This window comes from Lutra lutra, chromosome 14 (genome assembly GCF_902655055.1).
Source record: "Lutra lutra chromosome 14, mLutLut1.2, whole genome shotgun sequence".
Taxonomy (NCBI): domain Eukaryota; kingdom Metazoa; phylum Chordata; class Mammalia; order Carnivora; family Mustelidae; genus Lutra; species Lutra lutra.
This window is the reverse complement of record NC_062291.1, coordinates 51,515,332-51,537,378: the sequence shown is the minus strand read 5'-3', so window position 1 is coordinate 51,537,378 and position 22,047 is coordinate 51,515,332.

Sequence of the window (22,047 nt, the reverse complement as noted above, 5' to 3'; positions counted from 1 at the left end):
AGAGCTGCTGCACTGGGGTTGTGAGGGGTGGCTGATTATACACTTGGGAGTTGGAGGAGGTAAGGAAAAGGGAGGTTCTGGAAAGAACTTTATATGCTAAAGAGGATCTACAAGATACCGGAGGCCTGCCACTGTCAAGCTAAGGTTGTTTTTCCCTCTAACATTAAGATTAAGATAGTTGGGAGCGTCCTGGAGGACTGTCACACAAATCCCACCCAGGAGTCGAGGGTAGGGGGAGTGGGTTGTAGGGTGTCTGCTTGTTCTTTGTCCTCAGCTAGACCTCTGTTCCCTCATCACTAACTATGACCCATAACCTCTGCAAACATAAAAAGTAAATACACCTTCAACCCCTGTGTGATGAAGTTCTAGAACATAGGTGAGATTCAGTGGGGTGAGGTCTGGAGCCAATGACCAAGAAAGAATTCTTGAGACATCTTTGGTGCAAAATGGTGGTTTATTAAAGCACAGGGACAGGACCCGTGGGCAGGTAGAGCTGCTGCCCCGCTATCCTGAGGAGTGGCTGATTATATACACAGGAGTTGGGTAGGTGAGGACAAAGGGGATGATGTTAGTCTCTAAGGAATTTTGGAAGCAAGGTCTCCAGGACCTTGAGGGGCTAGCTATTGTTGGGAGAGAGGTTATTTATTACCAATAATAAAAATCTTCTCGTGAGACCCTTTAGATGTATATCAGTGGGCCATATACTTGGGAATGATTCTCCACACTATCTTGGAGGTTTAGAGATAAAGTTTCCTAAAGGAATTGTTAAAGTAGACTTACAGAATTCTAGTCGGACCTGTCGGGGTAGGGGGTCGGTCAGGCTAGGATTGTCCTTAGCAAAACCTCAAGGTGAGGGCAGTTAAGTCCCCAGGGGAGAACCACTCTGTCTGTTTCAAGGGCTTCTCAGTAGGTGAGGAATTTTAATGATTTTCTTCTGCCTCTGTTTCCCACATCAGCTAAACTTGAGGTGGGATGGCCTTAATTTTCTCGGCCTCCACACTTCTGCCTCAGCCTCCTTCAGTTTTTATGGAGGGGAGGGCGACATTAGGGCTTGAGGAACTGAGTTATTTGTCTCTGGAAATTGGGCTATTGATAAGATAGTTTCTTTGTTGTAAATCACTAGGACTGAGGGAGACTCCTGTCTTGCAGGATTGTGATCTCTGCAAGTTAACTATTTGTTTTTCTTTTAGGGCAGCCAGGGGTGCCTGAGGAATGTCACACATATTACCAAGGGGAGCGAGTGGAGAGGGGGTGCAAGGTGCCAGCTTTAGCTTTGTCCTCAGCCAGCCTTCTGCTCCCTCATCATGTGCAGTGGCCACTTTCCAGCCTGCCCACTCTCCCTTCTTCAAAGTGTACTGTCCTTAATAAACTGCTTTGGGCTTGCTACTTTCTTTCCGGCTGTATTTAGTGGAGCGTGGATCCTCAGGTAAATCTTTTGTGGGTAACCAAGAATCAATACCTCCATTCACACGATGTAGACTCTCCCACTGGTAACACAGCAATGGAAACTAAAGAGAGAAACTCATTCTTTTAACGGAGCTGTAACAAGGTAAGAAAGAACTGGGTGTCAGCGGCAGGGTGGCAAGATCAAGAAATATCTTTCTTTATTGTCAGCCAAGTTTTGGGAGGGACTGTTTGGCATTCCTGTACTTGATTAACCTTAGGAGTAAATCAAATTTCAGGGTCGTGTGGGCGAGAAAAAAAACTTGATCAAGTTAAGTTTACAGGTATTTTATTCTGATTGCTCATGGGGGCAAATGGTTTGGCTGATTATTTATGAGACATAGAATGGGAATTTGGCGTGTTTGTGTCTGGTTTTGTCATAGGTAAACAAGGGGCCTGTGGCGAGTCTTATCTAAGTAACATGGAAAAAGATGGTTCTTTGCGGTTTAACAAAAGACCACAAAAGAAATTGAAATAGACAAGTTTATTATTCAAGGCCTTGGAGCCACGTGGGTAGGTCAAGGAAGGCTGCAGGCAGAGAGAGGAAGGCATCACCTGGGGCACAAGCCTTATTGTATTCTTCTGAATAAAATGCTATGGGGCTCCCGGAGTAAGGCTGGATCGGTCGATTCAAACCAAAAAGAGCTGGGCCAGGGTGGGGGGGGCGGGGAGAGGGAGGTGGTTTTTAAATACAACAAAGATACGGGAGGAAAGACTTATGGGAAATGTAGTTTTCACTCTGGTGTTGGACTTCCCGGCTGCTTTTGCGTGCGCTCCCTTTCACTCGGCGTCTGTAAGCTGTCTTTCCCCAAGGTACACCTTTGTGTGGGTGGCGCTTTCAGGGTCACGGAGTGTTTGCACTCCCTGGGGACCAGTGCGACAGGATAGGGGAGTAGCGGGTGAGTCCCTGAGTCCCCGAGGGTTGGCGGACCCCCTTGCAGGGGTCCGTACGTCTTAGGGTCGGCGGGGGTGAGGGGGTGGGCAGTAGAAGGGACCGCGCAGCGGGACCTCTAGCGCTTGAGCCCGCGCAGGGCGGGTGAGGGCGGCCTCGGCCTGGAGGAGGAAGGGGCGGGCGTCCAGCGTGGGGACGCGGGGGCGCAGGTCCCGGCAGGTGGCACAGTCCCTGCGCAGTCTCGAGGCTGCCCGACGGGGCCGCACTGGGCGGAGCTCGGTTCAAGTTACTGAGCAACTCTGGAAATGACATTCAGTTTTGGGTTGTGCAGAATGAGAATATTTTAATACCTGACCTGCGGTTGTTGATTTAATACCAACCTCTGGTGGTTCTGCGCTGTTAACGTTTATGTTATATATATTTAGGTTTTTGTCGTCACGAGATCTTATTTCCATACTTGAGGTAAGTTAGCTGTTTCCATGTTAAGAAAATGGGAAAACTGAGGCTCAAAGATGAAGTGATTTATCCAAGATCACACAGCCAGCAGCGGAGGGAATCTAGTTTTCCACCTGTTTTTCGGCCCATCTCATGTTCTTTCTAATAAACCGCCCTGCCTAAAACCCATCATTGTTATTCATAGCATTGAGCACTGATACTGCCTTTACAGGTTCCAGGAAAATAATTGATACAGGAAGTGTATGGGGACTGGATAATTTCTTGGCCCTTGTGTTTATGAGATTTTTATTTTTCTTCTGAGCTCTTGAGTCCGGGAACACAGTTTCTGGGCCAGGTCTGCCCTATCTAGCTTTTGTCTTTGGAGGCCTTCATTTAAGTTTGTAGATGGCCGAGCCCTTGATTTTTGGGGAAAGTATGCCCTGTGAGTCAGACTGGGAGCCCTGTTTGAAAGTTCCAATCATATTTAATTTGTCCCCATGGCTCAGGTGCCAGCTTTTTAGAGCAAAACAGCTCTTGAGGTAAGAAAGAGTAGTCCCCAGGAACCTCATCTGGAAGATCACCCATTGACCTGAGTGAGACCTCTCACCAGAGTGTCACACAGATAGAAGAGCCCGAGGAAAGACTATATCCTAAAACCGCCAGGACAGAAGTAATTCTTGGTCCTCTGATAGAATGAGCAATGCTTGGGTGATGTCACCTTAACCAGAAATCACTGTAGGCTGTCCACTGATCAGCTTTAAGAACTGAGAAAAGGCTGCCAGCATGAGCAAAATGTAGGCAACACAGCTGAGGGTACCTCACAGTAGACTTGGTGAGGACACAGTTCAGGAAAAGGAATCACCACCCACAGAAGGAGAAACTGCCCTCCTTGTTCGCTCCCATCAGCCAGACTCCCTTCACTCTGCGCTCACTCTACAACCTAGAGCTGTGCATCACTGCTCCTTCTAGTCTGGCAGTAAAAAATCAAATAACTAATGTGTAAAGACTTAGAAGATTTTAAAATTTTGCCTTTATTTAAGAGGTGCAAAAGAAAGTGGACCAAAAGGTAAATGATTGTTTAGAGTCACATGATTTATTAGTGGCATGCCCAAAGAATTCCTTGCTGTGCCCTCTTAACAATGACATCACCTGAAATTTTTTATTAAAAGATCTTTTTGAGAAACCATAACCAAGTTAGAATAAACAGAGTACCCCATCCCTTTTCAGGGGATGCTGATGAGGATTTTCTAACTCAAAGACCAAACAGTGTTACTAGGCATGCAGAGAAATAAAAGCAATGTCTTCCCTGTATTCTTTGTTTAATTAGTTCTCAGTGATTTTTACCTTGGTTTTTTGTTTTGTTTTGTTTTTTCCTTTTTTTAGTCATTAGAAGGGAAGATAAATTCTTCTTAATAGGAAATTAGTCAGAAATGTTTACATTCATTCAACTAAAAATCGCGTTCTAAGCTCTCTGTGACCAGAATCAGCACAGACACTGGGTGCTCCTCCACAGGATCTGTCCTGCCCTTAGGGTTGAAGGGCCTGGCCCACAGGGGCTTTATGTGTAGCTTCCATGTGAAGCTTACTAGGCAGATAAGTCTGAGAGCTCACCTGGTTGCACAGGACCTCATTTTCTTTCCTTCTTTCCCAGCTGTACCTTTACAGTTTCTTCAGTTTTCCAAGAGCAACAGGAAATGAACAAATCGCAGGTGAGTTTATTCCTGCCCTGTTTTACAGTGGATTTTGTGAGGTTTGTAAGGGACCCGAAATTAAAAATAGAAAATCAGAAATGGATGAAAATCAACATCAGAGACACTATAGACTGTCAGGTCAAGAGCTGAGCAAAGGCAGAGTATAGATAAATGCTGGTCAAAGTCCCAGAGTTAACAAAGTTGAACTGCAAGTTTGCCTCAGATCTTTCTGACAGCAAAGGAGAACCAGAGAAAAGAGTCTTTTAGGGCACTAAAACACTGGCATTGCTGTAACACATTATCAGAGACTGATGGCTTAAACAACAGTTATTTTTTATAGTTCTGGAGTCTGGGAACTCCAAGATCAAAATGCCAACATATTTGGTTCTTCGTGAGGACCCTCATCCAGTTTGCACCTGGATCTCTTCTCATTGACATGGTGGGGAGAGAGAGTAGGCAGCAAGCTCTCTTGTGTCTTTTCTTCTCAGGGCACTAATCTCAGGGCTCTATACTAATGACCCAATTACCTCCCAACGTTCCCATCGTCAAATACCATCATACTAGGGATTAGGGCTTCAACATACGAATTTTGGTGTGGGGACCCTAGTGTTGGTTCATAACAGAGTTCGAGGACACAGTTTTCTAATGGTCTTGCATGGTTCAGCGGTATAGGATATCTGGAAGAAGGCAGAATGGGCCACGTGTCCTTTAAATCGCTCTGCATAAATATTTCCCTCACCTAGACTGTGGCATTATACGTGTGACTGTTACTTAACCCTGCTTACTTAACCCCAGCACTTGGTATTGTCAGACTTTAGACTTTAGACTAACTTCTGAGAAAAACTCATCATTTTAATTTGCATTGCTGAGATAACTAATGAACTTATACATCATATATTTATTGGGTTTTCATTGCTTTTGTGAATGACTTCATATTTAATCTTTCTATATTAATTTTTAAGAATACTTCATATATTTTGGACAGTAAATCTCTTTTATATTTGTTGTGAACATTTTCTCCAAGTCTGTCCCTTGACCTTTACCTCTACAGTGTCTTTGGCCTTATTAGAGTTTTATATTTTTATGTAGAACAATTTTTGGATCTTTTCTTTCTCTCTCTCTCTTTCTTTTTTTAACATTTATTTATTTGACAGAGAGATCACAAGTAGGCAGAGAGGTAGGCGGGGGCGGGGGTGGAGGGAAGCAGGCTCCCCACCAAGCAGAGAGCCCAATGTGGAGCTTGATCCCAGGACCCTGGGATCAGGACCCGAGCCGAAGGCAGAGGCTTTAACCCACTGAGCCACCCAGGAGCCCCATGGATCTTTTCCATTTTCTTTTTTCTTTTTCAGTCTTAAAATTCTTCCCTAACTTAAGATAATTTGATATTTAAAATTTTGTTTAATTAATATTAATACTATTAAAAATATTTAAGTCTTGAATCAATATGGAAATCGTTATTATAGATAATATGAGGAGGGGATCTAGTTTTACCTTTTAACACATAAAAAACCAATTCTTTACTAATGTTTTTCTCAATGAATTATAATGCTACAACTATCAGTATATTACCATGTCTGCACACATATGTTCCTGGGCATTCTAATTCATTCCATTAGTTCTTAATTCATTCCTCTTTAGATTCATCTTGTCCCTTCTCACCTTTGTTCCAGTCTTACTGCGCGAAACCAGGCATCCTTACCTTGTGCCTGATTTTCAGAGATTACTCAGGAAGTGTTAGCAAACACTGGGATAGTCTCTGTGAGTTTTGGTACACACCAATTACCCCATTAAGTAAGTTTCTTCCTACACCTTAAGTTGTAAAGGTTCATTACACCTAATGGTTTTTCTATATCCCTTAAGGATAGATTAGATTACTAATTTGATTTCTTAGATGGTATATAGTTTTCTTCAGGTTTTCTGAACTTCTTGGTTCAATTAGGGACACATTTATTTTAAAAATTCTACATTTTTTTAAGCTTTCCAATTTCTTTGCATAAGTATGTTTAAAAGACTTGACTTAAAATCTTTATTGAGGGGTGCCTGGATGGCTCAGTTGTTGAGTGTCTGTCTTCGGCTCAGGTCATGATCCCAGGGTCTTGGGATTGAGCCCCACATTGGGCTCCCTGATCAGCAGGAATCCTGCTTCTCCCTCTCCCACTCCCACTGCTTGTGTTCCCTCTCTCACTGTCTCTCTCTCTCTATCAAATAAACAAATAAAGTATTTTTAAAAATCTTTAGTGAATGCAAATTTTTTATTCCAATTTTTATCAGTTATTAAATTGCACTTTAATGTAGAAGCTGCTGATTAGAAATGGGAAAACTATGGTCTGGCTAGTCATATATCTAAAAGCCTAAAATTATAGCATGTGGATATAGGATTGATATTTTCAGATGGTGATCGCATTCTTGAAATGCTTTGCAGGGGATGATACATAGAGTTCCCACACTGATGCCAACCATTAATGTATACCAACTATCATGGTTTTATTATTTTTTTATCTGTGTGCGTGTACTGGGTAATGTATTCACATTGGAAAAATCAGTATAATACGAACATATAAATAGAAGTGAATTCTGACTTCCATGTCTGTCTTTCACTGCAACCTCCTCTTGTAATTATAGGGAACAAATTTTGTGTATGTGTATTTTCTCCTTTTTTTAATGCAGAGACAGGTAAATATGATTTTATAGCTATCTATCTGGGTAGATGTAAGCATGTATATAAACTATATACACATAAATATGCATTTCTACCATTTTCTTACATGTATTTGTATGTATATATGTGTGAATATACACACATGTGTATTCATGATTATATATATATGGGTGTGTATGTATGTATGTACTTATTTTTAATCCTTTTTTCCCCAAAAGATAAAAGCATACTATGTAGTAACCTGTTCTTCACCTTAATTTTTGCATTTAAGAATATATACTGGAGATATTTTGAAACTGGTAAATAGTAAAATTTATGTAGTTTTTTTTTAAGATTTTAATTTATTCATTCGACAGACAGAGATCACAAGTAGGCAGTGAGGCAGGCAGAGAGAGAGGGGGAAGCAGGCTCCCCGCTGAGCAGAGAGCCTGAAGCGGGACTTGATCCCAGGACCCCGAGATCATGACCCAAGCCAAAGGCAAGAGGCTCAACCCACTAAGCCCCTTGGGCGCCTCTATATAGTTTATTTTAAAACTTTTTTTTTATAGAGATAGAATTCACATATCATAAAATTCACCTTTTCAAAGTGTTCTGTTCAGTGATGCCTGGCTGGCTCTGTCTGTAGAATATGGACCATGTAGCTCTTGATCTCAGGATTGTGAGTTTGAGCCCCACAGTGGGTGTAGAGATTACTTGAAAATAAAACTGAAAGAAAGAGAGAGAGAGAGAAAGAGAGAGGAAGAAAGAAGAAAGAGAGGGGAAGGAAGAAAAGAAAGAGAAAAAGGAAAGAAAAGGGGAAAGAAAGGGAAGGAAGAAGAAAAGAAAGGAAAGGAAAGGAAGGAAAGAAGGAAGAGAAAGAAAGAAAGGGAGAAAGAGAGGGAGGAAGGGAGGGAGGAAGGAAAATCAAGAGTTCAATTCAGTGTTTTTCAGTATTTTTGCATGGTGGTGCAACCATCACCAGTATCTATTTTCAAAACATTTTAATTTTTTTTAAGATTTTATTTATTTATTTGACAGACAGAGATCACAAGTAGGCAGAGAGGCAGGCAGAGAGAGAGGGGGAAGAGAGCAGAGAGCCCAATGCGGGGCTCGATCTCAGGACCCTGAGATCATGACCTGAGCCGAAGGCAGAGGCTTTAACCCACTGAGCCACCCAGGCGCCTCAACATTTTAATTTTTTTAAAAAAGATTTTATTTATTCATTTGCCAGACAGAGATCACAAGTAGGCAGAGAGGCAGGCAAGAGAGCAGAAGGGAAGCAGGCTCCCTGCTGAGCAGAGAGCCTGCCGCTTGGCTCTAGGCTCTATCCCAGGACCCTGAGATCATGACCTGAGTCAAAGGCAGAGGCTTTAACCCACTGAGCCACCCAGGTGCCCCCAAAACATTTTCATCAACCCAAAACAAAACACCGCATCCATTAGTAGTTACTCTCCTATTTTGCTTCAACTCCAGGCAACCACTGATTGACTTTTTGTCTGTAAAGATTTGCCCATCTTGGATATTTCATATAAGTGGAATCATAAAATCTGAGGTCTTTGTGTCTGGTGTTTTTGACTTAGCATAATGTTTTCAGTGTTTGCCCTTACTGTAGCTTGTATTAGTACTTCTTCTTTTTTTTTTTTTAATGGCTCTATTATGTTATACAGATATGTCATATTTGGTTTATCCATTATTATGTACAACACCTGGCTCACCTTTCCCCCCACCTCCCTCCCCTCTAAAACCCTCAGTTTATTTCTCGGAGTCCACAGTCTCTCATGGTTTGTCTCCCACTCTGATTTCCCCCATTTCACTTTTCCTTTCTTTCTATTAATGTCCTCCATGTTATCCCAATGAATGTTGGAATACTGCATCAAAAACTAATGACGTATTTTATGGTGACTAACATAACACAATAAAAAAAAAGAAAACAGACAAAAAATTGACAAGGCAATAAACAACAACAACCACAACAACAAAATTCATTATTATGGGCATCTGTCTATTATGAATAAAGCTGCTTTGAACATTTAGACAAGCTATTGCATGAACATACGATTTTACTGCTGTGGGTTTGAACTTCGGAGTGGGAGTGGAGTTGCTGAGTCATATGGTAACTTCATATTTAACTTTTGCAGTCAAATGCTCTACCACTGAGCTATACCCCCCATATTTAACTTTTGGAGGAACTACCAAACTGTTCATTAGATGGGCTGCATAATTCTGCATTCTAACCAGCAATACACAGGCATTCCCATTTCTCTATGTCCTCAACTAACTTGTTATTGTCCATCTTCTTTATTACAGCCATTCTGGTGAGTATGGAGTGGAATATCATTGTGGTTTTGATTTGATTTTCCTGAATTATTAAAATTGTTGCATATCTTTACATGCACCTGTTGGCCATTAGTGTATCTTCTTGTGAGGAATGTCTATTCAAATTCTTTGCCCATGGTTTATTTTTTATCATTGAGTTATGAGAGTTCTTTATATACACTGGATACAGACTGTTGTCAGATAAATAATTTGTAAATATTTTTTCCCATTTTATGCATTGATTGTCTTTTCACCTTCTTGGTAATGTTTTTGTTTTTTAAGATTTTTACTTGCCCATTTGAGAGCTCAAGAGAGAGAACACAAGCAGTGGGGAGGGACAGAGGGAGAAGCAGACTCTCTGCCAAGCAGGCAGTGTGCCATGGGGCTTGATCCCAGGACCCTAAGATCATGACCTAAGCTGAAGACAGACACTTAACTGATGGAGCCACCTAGGTGCCTCTTGGTAATGTTTTTTGAGGCACAAAAATTATAATTTTATTATGATTTTAATTTTCCAATTTAATTTAAAGATAAATTTTCCAATTTATCTTTTCTTTAGTTGCTGATGCTTTAAGTGTTATACCTATGAAACTATTGCCCAGTCCAAAATCTTGAAGATTCAACCCTGTGTTTTCTTCAAAGTAACAATTTCTGTCTTAAAGTCTCTTTTACTTGATACTAATATAGGCCTTTCTAGCTGTCTTTTGGTGACATGTCAAGCAGAACACTAGGCACAAGCTACCAATGCTGGGGAAGACTGACCATGTTGAAAGTAGCAAACACCATCACTAGATCAGCCTGCAGGAATAGAAGTTTAAATACTTTTGCCTACTGCATCTTCATATGAATCACCAAGGAAAACACAACAGAGTCAAGCACTGGATGGAACAGTGCTTTTTATATACTTAGAGAAGAGATAGAGCAAGATTAGTTCTGATAATATGCCATTGGTCCCCCAAAGCTAGTTGGTGCCCCAGCAGCTGATGCAGGGCAGTTGGCCTATGCACACTCCTCTTATGCTATAGCAGGAATCCAACCCCACTATTATGGAGTCCAGAATACTGAAAACTGAGGTCATACTAGAGGAGCATTTATTACATGCTTAATCAGAAAGAAGGAACACTTAAATAAAAGATATTCCCTTAGGGTGAATGGCTTATATAGGCTGTGTGGTCTCTTTATCTCTTTGAAAGGAAATGTTCCAGGCCCAAGGCTCATTCTTATGTAGGTGAGTGGGGGTTGAAAGACTGCACACATGAGAATGTCTTTCTCATCAGTTTGCGTGGGTGTATCTTTGTTTATCCTTTTATTTTTTGTTTATGTCCTTGGATCTCAAGTGAGTATCAGTCAGACACTGTTAACTAGGATCACATTTTTGTTTTGCTTTTTTCCAGTATGATATCCACTATCTATGCCTTTTAATTAGACTGTTTAATCAATTTATATTTAGTGTAATGGCTGATAGAGTAGGATTTAGTCCTGCCATTTCCTTATTTGTGTTCTAGATATTTTTTTTAAAGATTTTAGTTATTTATTTGACAGAGATCACAAGTAGGCAAAGAGGTAGGTGGGGGGGTGGGGGGGTGGGAAGCAGGCTCCCCGCCAAGCAGAGAGCCTGATGCGGGGCTCGATCCTAGAACCCTGGGATCATGACCTGAGCCGAAGACAGAGGCTTAACCCACGGAGCCACCCAGGTGCCCTGTTCTAGATCTTTTTTTTTTTCCTCTATTCCTCCATTACTGCCTTTTCTGTTCATTGGATATTTTTTAATGTACCATTTTATTCCATTGTCATTTCTTTTGTTATATTTAGTTATTTTCTTGATGGTTGCCCTGGGTCTACAATTAACATCTTAATTTTTAACAGTCAAGTTTGGAATCAACTTAATTTCAATAACAATAACAAAAACTTTACTCCTATATAGTTCTATTCGTTCCCTTACCCTTTCTTTGTGTTTTTATTGTCATACAGATTATATCATCATGTATTGTGTGCCATCAATACTTTTATATTTTTTTCTGTACAAAGTGTCTTTCAAATTGGGTAGGAGAAAAAAAGAATTACAGACAAAAAAATACATTTATACTATCTTTTACTTAGATAGGATTACCTTCACCAGTGCTCTTTGTTTCTTTGTGTGGATTTGTGGTACTGTCTAATGTCCTTTCATTTTAGCCTGAACAACTCCCTTTAGTATTTTTTTGTGAGATGAATGTGGTAGCAATGAATTCTCTCCATTTTTGTTCATCTGTAGATGTTCTAATTTCTCCTCCATTTTTTAAGGATAGTTTGGGCTGACAGTTTTTTCAGCACTTTAAATATGTCCTCCCTACTGCCTTCTTGCTTCTCTGGTCTCTAATGCAAAATGACCTGTTAATCTTACTGAAAATCTATTACACACAATGAGTTGCTTTGTTCTTGTTGCTTCCAAGACCCTGTCTTTGACCATTAGCAGTTTATGATATGTGTAGTTAATTGATTTTGGGGGGGTTTATTTGTAGTTTGTTCAGCTTTGTGGATGTGGATCTTACATCAAGTTTGGGAAGATTTTGGCCGTTGTTTCCTCAGCTGCTCCTTCCTCTTTTCTCTTTCTGGGTCTCCCATTATGCATATGTTCATACACTCGATGTCCCACAGATCTCTAAGGCTCTGTTCAACTCTTGATTTTTTCTTTCTGTTCTTCAGACTAGATAAATTCAGTTGACCTGTCTGTCTCCCATGAAGTTTGTTGGTTATTTATTCTGCCACCTCAAATCTGTTGTTGTGCCCCTCTAATGAATTTCTAATTTCCAGTTACTGTATTTTTTAAACTCTTGAGTATCTTTATGGGTTTTTTAAAAATAATTTTTATCTCTTTATTAGTATTGTCTACATAGAAGGACATTGTTCTCATACTTTCCTGTAGTTCTTTAGATGTGGTTACCTGTAGTTGTTTGAACATATTTAAAATAGCTGATTTAAAAGTCTTTGTCTAGCGAGTCCAGTATCTGAATGTCCTTAGGGACAGTTTTTATCAATTGAGTTTTTATCCCCCTTTTGTATCAGACATAATTTCTTGTTTCTTTGTTTGTCTTATAATTTTTTAAAAGATTTTATTCATTTTATTTGTCAGAGAGAGAGAGAGAAAGCACAAACAGGGGGAGCAGCAGGCAGAAGGAGAAGCAGGCTCCCCGCCGAGCAGGGAGCCTGATGTGGGACTCGATCCCAGGACTCTGGGATCATAACCTTATCGGAAGGCAGACGCTTAACCAACTGAGCCACTCTGGCGTCCCTGTCTTGTAATTTTTGTAGAAAACCAGACATTTTAAATAATGTGGTGGCTTTCAGAGTCTCTTCTCCCTAGTGTTCATTGTTATTGCTGTCATTATTATGTTGTTTAGTAAGTTTTCTAAACTGATTATGTAAAGTCTGTATTCTTTATCATGTGTAGCAACTGAAATATCTACTCAGTAGGTTAGTCAGCTAATGATTTACCAGATTTTCTTAAATGCCTGGGGTTAATAAGTCTCCTTGTCTGTGCCCAGGGGCTCTCTGTGTATTTTGGCACCCACCTTCAATACTCAGACATGCTGTGGACAACTCTGCCATAGTCTTTGCTTCCTATATGCACATAGCTTCAAGGTCAGCTGAGGATAAGAACTTAGAATCTTCTTAGATCTTTCCTGAGCATGTGCCCTCTCCTGGATGTGCATATGGCTTTCTAGATTCCCAGGAATATCTTGAAGCTTTCAAAGCTCCTGTGGGCATCTAATTACTTGCTTTTCCTTTTTCAGCTTTTAAATTAGCCTCTTGCTTGCTCCAACTGTTATTTACCACGGCAGGCAGCTGTAAAGTTAATAATTTTTCTTTAATTCGTTTCCAAGCATGTCACCTGAGGGAAAGGCTGTTTGTACTGTAGAAGCTCCAAGTTAGCTTCAAGACAGTAGAGTCTTCCAGGGAACCATCGGACATGTAAATAATGACATTTCTCCGGGATTGAGGCTTTGAAAGAGCTCCATCCCTTGTTTGCTCTTTCTGGTGGCCGCCTGGTTGCTGCTTTTCACTGAAATTACAAGCTGCTCATTTTCAAGCATCCTGTGGAGCTGGATTATAAAGGATAGGAATGAAGCATGTAAAAATGCCACAAATCTCCCTTCAGCAGTGTTTCATGAAACTAACCGTGTTTATTGAATAAATGCTCCCTGGATTTCTGTAAGTATTTGATTAGTTTCAAACTTTTAAAAAAGTTGATTCTTAAAATTTTTGCTGGTTTTCCTAATCATTTTATGGAAGAATTTTTGGAAATCTTTACTTCTTATTACTTTTGTTCCTCAGTCTGTATATCTGCCTGGTTTCTGTGTATGCATTTGTCCTTCATTATTTAACCAGTCCTCCCTTGAAGGACACTTGTTTACAACCTTTTGCTGTTACTAACAATGTTTCATTGAATAACCTTATGTAAACCTAATTTCATTTGTGTCAATCTAAAGGAAAAATTTTCCAGAATTAGAATAACTGAGTCATAGGTCAAAACTAGGCCATTTCTTAATTTTCATAGGTACTACAAAACTGCCCCAAGCAGTGATATATCACTTTGTACTTTGCTGGAAATTAGTTTGTATCCCTTAGTTCTTTAACTGTTAATTGAGCGTTGCTTTTCGCCAGACAGTATTTTATGTGTTCAGGATACTGTCAGTGGTATGCTGGTAAATGTTTAACAATTAGTTCTCTTAGGAGAATACTACCCTCTGATTTGTAGTGTTTTCTGATTTCTGGAGTATTAATGTACCCACCATAGCCAGTTTTAGGCTACCAACCTGACAGTACTGAGCATGGAGTTGGGGAGAGATATACACATGAACCCTTTTAAGCTGGTATGAGCTAATTCCAGCAACCACTGGACCTAGCCTTGAATAATGTTGACTCAAAATAACCCTGTTCGGGGCACCTGGGTGGCTAGTCAGTTAAGCGTCTGCCTTTGGCTCAGGTCATGATCCCAGGATGCTGGGATCGAGCCTGGTATCAGGCTCTTTGCTCAGCAGGGAGTCTACTTCTCCCTCTGCCTCTCCCTACCATGCTAATGCTCTGTCTCTCTCTAATAAATAAATAAGATCTTAAAAAAAAAAGTAAAAATAACCCTGTTTTCCTAGAGGAGAGGGCAAAAGGCGATAAACATCATAAGTAAATTATATAGTATTAGTAGGAAATAAATGGTGGAAATATCAAGTAGGATAAGGTACATGGGAAGTTGCAGGGTTGTTAAATATGATAGTCTGGCTGGAATTAACAAGGAGGTGACATTTAAACAATAACAATAAGTTATGGTGTACAGCAGTGGTTCTCAAACTTTAGCAGGCATCGGAACTACCTGGAGGGCTTGTTAAAACACTGATTGTGGGTCCCACACTTAGATTACCTGACTCAGTATGTATGGAGTGGGGCCCCAGAACTTCCTTGTCTTTGAAGTTCCCATGTGGTGCTGATGCTTCTAGTCCAGGGACCATCCTTGCAGAACCACTAGAGTAATGCATCCTGGAGGGTTTCATTAGTCCCAACCTATTGATAGTGATGCTATTGGCAGGAACACCTGAGGCACTCGCCTGGCCTGTGTTCCTTGAAGTGAGACCGCAAAGACATTTCCCTGACCAAAGCCAGTGTTGTGGCTAGACCAGCCCTCTTGGTTATGATTGCAGGATGTATTTTAAAAAACCATCAGGGAACTTTGAGGAACAGATTTATTACTCACAAATCTTAGAAGGTACACTGCATACCCAGGGGTCACACAGTAGTGAGGTCACTGGTAGAGAAGAGAGTGGACCTGGGGCTCTGCCTTTATTACAGTCCAAGGGTGAAGTGTCTAAGGTCATGTGGGTTTACTCCTTATTAGCTAATTTAAATCATAAGAGCAGAAACTAGGGCACAGGAGGGAGAAGCTGAGTCCCTAAGACCGCCAGTTGTATACGTTACCCAGGGCTTTCTGAAAGAGGGTACTTCACAGGTGGAGGTAGCCTAATTCCTCATTTGATTGTTTTGTTAATAGTTGTGTCATACAGCTAGCAATAGGTTTATTCAAGATGGATATTATTTTGAAATGGGTGCCTCAGCCATCAAAAGCTTCATGTCAGGCACTTATACAACTCAGAGGGAACACATGGAAGTGGGAGTATTTTACAGTAATTTTGGCACAAGTGGTTAATTACACATGTATTTTGAATGTAGCACATATACGTGCATATACATACATACGTATATTCATATACTCACATATACGCATATGCATATGGATATGGATAGAGAGATACAGAAATAAATAGAGATGTCTGTGCATGCATGGGTTAGTATTCATACAGTATTTTGAAGCTCTGTCTAGAGAGGACCTAGAAGTGCTAATATCCCTATAACAGTGAACACATTTCATACTAATATCTTGGTTTGTAAATACTATTCCCTGATAAAAAGAATGAGGATTTCTTGGAGAAATGATTGGTTGCAGAAATGAGACAGAAAGGTACTAGATAATCCTAGTCCACCTTGTGGTATCAGAAGGTAAGGAAGTACTCCAAAAAAGGGTAAGTGCATGTTGAAAAGGTACAGGAGCCAACCTGAAAAAAACTTAAAAGAAATGGCCAAAGCTTGAATGATTTGAGCAAGAAGATAAATAACAATTGTATTTAATTATAGCCCACAGAAAAAATAAATATCCTTAAGTCCATACAGATGTTTATTATTCAATTATTTCCTTTTTTTTTTTAGTTTAAATTCAGTTGGCCAACATATAGTACATCATTAATTTTTATATATAGTATTCAGTGATTCATTAGTTGCATATAACACCCAGGGCTCATCACATCACGTGCCCTCCTTAATACCCATCACCTAGTTACTCCATTTCCCCACTCATCTCCCTTTCCACTATCCTCAGTTTGTTTTCCAGAGTCAAGAGTCTCTCATAGTTTGTCTCCTTCTCATTTCTTCCCATTTGGTTTTCCCTCCCTTCCGCTATGCTCTTCTGTGCTATTCCTTATGTTCCACATATGAGTGAAAACCATATGGTAATTTTCTTTCTCTGTTTGTCTTACTTCACTTAACATAATACTCTCCAGTTCCATCCATGTCAGTGTAAATGGTAGGTAGTCATCCTTTCTTTTTTTTTTTTTTTAAGATTTTATTTATTTATTTGACAGACAGAGATCACAAGTAGGCAGAGAGGCAGGCAGAGAGAGAGGAAGGGAACCAGGCTCCCTGCTGAGCAGAGAGCCCGATGCAGGACTCGATCCCAGTACTCTGAGATCATGACCTGAGCCGAAGGCAGCGGCTTAACCCACTGAGCCACCCAGGCGCCCGGTAGTCATCCTTTCTAATGGCTGAGTAATATTCCATTGTATATATGAACCACATCTTTCTCCATTCATTTGTTGAAGGATATCTTGGCTCCTTCCAGAGTTTGTCCATTGTGGATATTGCTGCTATGAACATTGGGGTGCAGGTACCCCTTCTTTTCACTACATCTGTATCTTTGGGGTAAATACCTAGTAGTGCAATTCCTGGGTCATAGGGTCAGAGGGTAGCTGTATTTTTAACTTCTTGGGGAACCTCCATACTGTTTTCCAGAGTGGCTATACCAGTTTGCATTCCTACCAAAGGTGTAGAATGGTTCCCTTTTCTCTACATCATTGTCAATATTTGTTGTTCCCTGTCTTGTTAATTTTAGCCATTCTAACTGGTGTAAGATGGTATCTCATTATGGTTTTGATTTGTATTTGCCTGATGGAAAGTGATGTAGAGCATATTTTCAGGTGTCTGTTGGACATTTGTATGGCTTCTTTGGAGAAGTGACTATTCCTTTCTTCTGTCCATTTCTTGGCTGGATTATTTTGGGGGGGGTGTTGAGTATGAGAAGTTCTTTATAGATCTTGGATACCAACCCTTTATCTATAATGTCATTTGTAAATATCTTCTCCCATTCCATGGGTTGCCTCTTAGTTTTGTTGACTGTTTTCCTTTGCTGCGCAGAAGATTTTATCTTGATGAAGTCAGAAAAGTTCATTTTTTCTTTTGTTTCTCTTGCTTTTAGAGACTTGTCTTGAAATAAATTGTTGTGACCATGTCAAAGAGGTTACTGCTTATGCTCTTCTCTAGGATTTTAATGGATTCCTGTCTCACATCAAGGTCTTTCATCCCTTTTGAGTTTATCTTTGTGTGTGGTGTAAGAGAATGGTCCAATTTTATTCTTCTGCATGTGGCTGTCCAATTTTCCCAGCACCGTTTATTGAAGAGACTCTTTTTTCCATTGGATATTCTTTCCTGCTTTGTTGAAGATAAGTTAACCATAGAGTTGAGGGTCCGTATCTGAGCTCTCTATTCTGTTCCATTGATCTATGTGTCTGTTTTTGTGCCAGTACTATACTGTCTTGATGATCACAGCTTTGTAATGTAACTTGAAGTCCCCAGTGATACCCCCAGGTTTGGTTTTCTTTTTCAACGTTCCCCTGGCTATTCAGGGTCTTTTCTGGGTCCATACAAATTTTAGGATTGTTTGTTCCAGCTCTGTGAATAATGTTGATGGTATTTTGATAGGGATTGCTTTGAAAGTGTAGATTGTTATGGGCAACACAGCTATTTTAACAGTGTTTATTTTTGCAATCCATGAGAATGGAATGTTTTTCCATTTCTTTGTGTCTTCCTCAATTTCTTTCATAAGTGTTCTGTAGTTTCTAGAGTATAGATCTTTTATCTCTTGGTTAGGTTTATTCCTAGTTATCTTACGGTTTTTGGTGTAGTTATAAATGGGAGCGATTCTTTAATTTCTCTTTCTTCAGTTACATTGTTAGTGTATAGAAATACAGCTGATTTCTGTGCATTGATTTTGTATCCTGCCACGTTGCTGAGTTGCTGTTTGAGTTTTAGTTATTTGAGGGTGGAGTCTTTTGGGTTTTCCACATAAAGTATGTCATCTGTGAAGAGAGAGAGTTTGACTACTTCTTTGCCAGTTTGAATGCCTTTTATTTCTTTTTATTTTTTTAATTTTTTTTAAAGATTTTATTTATTTATTTGACAGAGAGAGATCACAAGTAGGCAGAGAGGCAGGCAGAGAGAGAGGAAGGGAAGCAGGCTTCCCGCTGAGCAGAGAGCCCGATGCGGGGCTCGATCCCAGGACCCTGAGATCATGACCTGAGCCGAAGGCAGCGGCTTAACCCACTGAGCCACCCAGGCGCCCCTTATTTCTTTTTATTATCTGATTGCTGAGGCTAGCACTTCTCGTACTCTGTTGAACACTAGTGGTGAGAGTGGGCATCCCTGTCATGTTCTTGACCTTAAGGGAAAGGCTCTCAGTTTTTCCCCATTGAGAATGATATTTGCTGTGGGCTTTTCGTAGATGGCTTCTATGATATTGAGGTATGTTCCCTCTATCCCTATACTTTGAAGAGTTTTTATCAAGAAAGTATTTTATTAAATGCTTTTTCTGCATCAATTCAGAGGATCACATGGTTCTTGTCTTTTATTAATGTGTTCTATCACGTTGATTGATTTCCAAATGTTGACCCACCCTTGCATCCCAGGAATAAATCCCACCTGGTCATGGTGAATAATCCTTTTAATGTACTATTGGCTAAGATCTTGTTGAGTATTTTGGCATCTGTGTTCATCAGGGATATTGGTCTATAATTCTCCATTTTTGGTGGGGTCTTTGTCTGGTTTGGGGATCAGGGTAATGCTGGCCTCATAGAACAAGTTTGGAAGTTTTCCTTCCATTTCTTTTTTTGAATAGAATTTTTAATTCTAGAACTTTAAATGTTCTATTTTATTTTATTATTATTTTTGATGTTCTTTTTAAAATGTTTGATAGAATTCCCCTGGGTGGCCACCTGGCCCTGGACTCTTGTTTTTTGGGAGGTTTTTGATTCCCACTTTAGTTTCCTTACTGGTTATTAGTCTGTTCACGTTGACTATTTCTTCCTGTTTCAGTCTTGGTAGTTTATGAGTTTGCAGGAATGCATCGATTTCTTCCAGATTGCTTAATTTGTTGGCATATAGTTGCTGGTGATAATTTCTAATAATTGTTTCTATTTTCTTGGTGTTAGTCATGATCTCTCTCCTTTCATTCATGATTTTATTAATTTGGGTCCTTTCCCTTTTCTTTTGGATAAGTCTAGCCAGAGGTTTATCAATCTTATTAAATCTTTCAAAGAACCAGCTTCTAGTTGCATTAATCTGTTCTCTATTATTCTGGTTTCTAGTTCATTGATTTCTGTTCTAATCTTTATTACTTTTCTTCTCCTACTTGGTTTAGGCTTTATTTGATGTTCTTTCTCCAGGTCCTTTAGGGATAAGAATAGCTTGTGCATTTGGGTTTTTTCTAGTTTTTTGAGAGAAGCTTGGATGGCTGTGTCTTTCCTTCTTAGGACCACCTTTGCCATATCCCACAAGTTTTGAACATATGTATTTTTCTTCTCATTAGTTTCCATGAATTTTTAAAGTTCTTTAATTTCCTGGTTGACCCAATCATTCTTTAGCAGGATGCTCTTTAACTTCCAAGTGTTTGAGTTCCTTCCCAATTTCTTCTTGTGGTTGAGTTATAATTTCAAAACACTGTGGTCTGAAAATATGCAGGGAATAATCTCAGTCTTTTGGTATTGATTGAGACCTGATTTGTGACCCAGTATGTGGTCTGTTCTAGAGAAGGTTCCATGTACACTCCAGAAGAATGAGTATTCTATTGTTTTAGGATGGAATGTTCTTTATATATCTACAAAGTCCATCTGGTCTAATGTGTCATTCAAAGCTCTTGTTTCTTTGTTGATCTTCTGCTTAGATGATCTGTCCATTGCTGTGAGTGGAATGCTGTGGTCTCCTACTATTAATGTATTATTATCAATGTTTCTTTATTTTGGTTATTAATTGGTTTATGTAATTGGCTGCTCCCATGTTGGGGCATAGATATTTACAATTGTTAAATCTTCTTATTGGATAGACCCTTTGAAGTATGATATAGTGTCTCTCTACATCTCTTACAGTCTTTGGCTTAAAATCTAATTTGTCTGATACAGATTGCTACCCCAGCTTTCTTTGGAGGTCCACTAGCATGGTAAATGTTTCTCCATTCCCTCACTTTCAATCTGGAGGTATCTTTAGGTTCAAAACAAGTCTTGTAGACAGCATATGGATGCGTCCTGCTTTTTTCTCCAACCCGAAACCCCGTGTCTTTTCATGGGAGCATTCAGCCCGTTTACATTCAGAGTAACTATTGGAAGATATGAATTTAGTGCCATTGTATTGCCTAGTCCCTGTTTCTATAGATTTTCTTTGTTTCTTTCTGATCTATGTGACTCTTAGAGTCTTTCTTCACTTACAAAATCCACCTTAATATTTCTTGCAGGGCTGGCTTGGCGGTCACATATTCTTTCAGTTTCTGCCTGTCCTGGAAGCTCTTTATCTCTCCATCCATTCTGAATGACACCCTTGCTGGATAAAGTATTCTTGGCTGCATGTTCTTCTCATTTAGTACCCTGAATATATCTTGCCAGCCCTTTCTGGTCTGCCAGGTTTCTATGGATAGGTCTGATGTTATTCTGATGTTCCTCCCTCTATATGTAAGGAACCTCCTCTCCCCGGCTCTTCTCAGGATAGTTTCTTTAGCTGTAAAATTTGCAAATTTCGCTATTATATGTAGGGGTGTTGATCTATTTTTATTGATTTTTGGGAGGGGTCCTTTCTGCCTCCTGGACTCTAATGTTTGTTTCCCTTCCCAGATTAGGGACATTCTCAGCTGTGATTTGCTCAAATATACTTTCTGTCTCTCTCTCCGCCACCTTGGGGATCCCAAGAATGTTTACAACATTAGAATGTTTCATGGCATCATTAATCTCTCCAATCCTTTTTTCATGTGGTACTAGAAGCCTATCTCTGTTTTCCTCAACTTCCTTCCTTTCCATCAGCTTATCTTCTAGATCACTAATTTGCTCTTCTGCCTCATTTACTCTGGCTGCTAGAGTATCCAGTTTGGACTACATCTCATCCATAGCATTTTTTAGTTCAGCCTGATTAGATCTCATTTCTGCTCTTAGAGATTGTATATTGTCACTAATGTTTTTTTCAAGCCTAGCTATTGTCTTTATGATCGCTATCCTGAATTCTAACTCTGACGTCTTACTTATATCCATATCCATTAGTTCTGTGGCAGAAGACATTGTCTCTGATGCTTTTCTTTATTGAGAGCTCCTCCTCTTAGTCATTCTGTTGGGGGACAGTTGAGTGAATGAGCAGCATCCAAAATATCCACCACGACCCAAGCAAGATGCACCCTAGTAAAATTCAGAGTGGTCAAAAACCACCACTGAAAAAAGAAAGCCAAATGTAACACAAGAAGAAAATTTAAAAATTTTTTAAAGGTGGGGGAGGGGAAGGGATGCTATAATCTCTCACTGTTGACAAAGCAAGGTGTTTCAGTTGTTCCTGGGTGTATTTTGGTCTCTGTGTTACAGAGTACTATGTCCCAAAATTACAAGGAAAGTAAAACTTTACATATATGTATATTAGATATATAGATATATATATAGTATTGAATAGAGTGAAAAAAGGCCTAAAATAAAGTATATGTCTATAAAAAAATATAGGTGTGAAAAATACAAGTTATACAGTGACTATGAAAAACA